Source organism: Vicia villosa, linkage group LG4 (genome assembly GCF_029867415.1).
Source record: "Vicia villosa cultivar HV-30 ecotype Madison, WI linkage group LG4, Vvil1.0, whole genome shotgun sequence".
Classification (NCBI taxonomy): Eukaryota; Viridiplantae; Streptophyta; class Magnoliopsida; order Fabales; family Fabaceae; genus Vicia; species Vicia villosa.
In genome coordinates, this window is record NC_081183.1 from 176,067,093 (window position 1) to 176,069,084 (window position 1,992).

The 1,992-nt window shown below is 38.1% G+C and overlaps 1 long non-coding RNA gene across 1 annotated transcript; it reads right to left on the reverse strand.

Annotated features, from left to right (window-relative positions):
- Positions 1–1,268: 1,268 nt before the first annotated feature.
- LOC131600383 (uncharacterized) lies at positions 1,269–1,992 on the reverse strand. The gene is made up of 3 exons (XR_009283129.1): positions 1,744–1,992; positions 1,467–1,663; positions 1,269–1,388 (listed from the first exon to the last, which is right to left on the reverse strand). It is a non-coding gene; the product is annotated as an uncharacterized LOC131600383 (long non-coding RNA).

Consider the following 1,992-nt stretch of genomic DNA (forward strand, 5'->3'; position numbering starts at 1 on the left):
TGAATTTCTGTAGGGTCGGGCCGAGGTCTGAACTGGCGCTGATTAATTCGTCGAACTTTCTTTTCACCAAGCTGATCGTGAGGGAGCCGGGATCCCCGCCATTGGATATGAGCATTACCGTCGGGAATCCCTCCCAGACACTGAGGGCGGACATCACCCCAACCGAGGGTATGAAATCTGTTGCACCCCAAAATTTGCCCTCTTCACCGTGCTATAAGTTAATAATGACGTTTATTTCGTCGCTTAAAAATCAAGAGAAAATAATAAAGAGTTTCTTATACGTGGTGCACGCAATCGTTAATTCACTGAGATTCATTAGATTTCATGTCATGGTGTTCTTATGTGCTTCAATTGCTATCTTCTTCAAGGATTCCTTAAGGCATTATTGTTATGTTGGATTGGAGTCGAATGCGAATTATGGCATAAAAAGTGAAACGGCAATCAAGGTTGTTGTTCGTCGCTTTTAATGCAAGTGATTTGGTTCATTGATTGAGTTATGATCTCGTTGAAGTGAATGTCATTCAAGTGAGGTTTTGGGTTTGTTATAATTCAAAGATTGGATTGAGATTCTTTAAGGTGTGCTGAGATGGAAAATTAATTCGCTTTGGTTTGATTGGTATGCAATCTACAAGATCAAAAATTCATTATAATGTTCATTCAAAATGCATTTGGAGAAAAAGGATTTTGTTCATTGTTATTTCCAAAACCAATTCCATACAAAAACCATTACAAAAATTATGCAAATCAAAGTCCATACACTACAAAATAATCCAAATCCATTACAAAGTCCAAATTTGGACAAGATCCTACAAGAAATTCATACAAATATAAACCTTAAACCATGATCCTAAAAGCATATCCAAATAGTCGCCAAAACTTAATTCAAATTGATTCCATTTGCTTTGTTCCAATAATTCCTTAGCTCCTTTTTGAAATTCTTCCTTCAAGCTTCCAAACCATGTCCACAAGCTGCAAAAACCGCCCCTGCAACACAAAAAAACCGAATAAAACCGAAAGCTTACATAACTAACAAAAAACCAAACCGTGTCATCGAACCACATCAGTAGATCATCACAAACCAGTTCGGTTCAGCAGAAAATTGCAAGGAAAAGGAGATAACAGATTCTTCAAACACAAAAAGAAAAATCACATAACACCATATCAGAAAAAAATATCCATAACGAAAAAAGTGAGAGCGATACCTCAGAAGAGATTGAGAACCTGTAACAAACTTCTTCGATTTCCTCTCTCTCTCTCTCTCTCTCTCTCTCTCTCTCTTCAACCAACAAGCCTCTCTCCCTCATTCAACTTTCTCAGCGTCGTCTTCTATCACCTTCACGTTGCAATCCTCTCCATCATCTTGAATCCTCAACATCACCATTCACTCACTGATAACAGAACAACAAAAAAATCGCATAAAAGAAGAAAAAAGAAGGTAACAGAAAATGGTGGAAAAATACTCTCACCTGTAACAAACTGAGAACGCTCTTGAATCTTCATCTTCATTCTTCAATCGAGAATTCTTCATCGAACAACTTCAACACAAAAACTCTGAATCACCAACCTTCGATCACAGAACCAATCTCAAATCCTCTTCATCGTTCATCAACATCAATCTTCGAATTTCTATCAACAACGAACAACAACATCAACGCATAACAACCTTCAACATCATCAGCAACAAATTCGTTAACCTTCAACACGCAACAGAAATTTTCAGAAGAAAAATAACAGAAAAATCACCTTCAGCCTGCTTCGCCTTCACGCTTCAACTTTACCATCTCCTTCAACTTTGGCTTCTTTAATCGATCTTCAACCTTTTTACAACCTTCACGATCTTCAACTCTCCTCTGATTCATTGACACTTTGTCATCAACCTTCAAGAACATCGCATCCGTAACTGCAAGTGAGTCGCGTCAATGCAGAATCGTGAATCGAAGAGAAGATGATGAGATGTTTGAATACGATGTTGAGGCTGAGATAGCGGCGTGG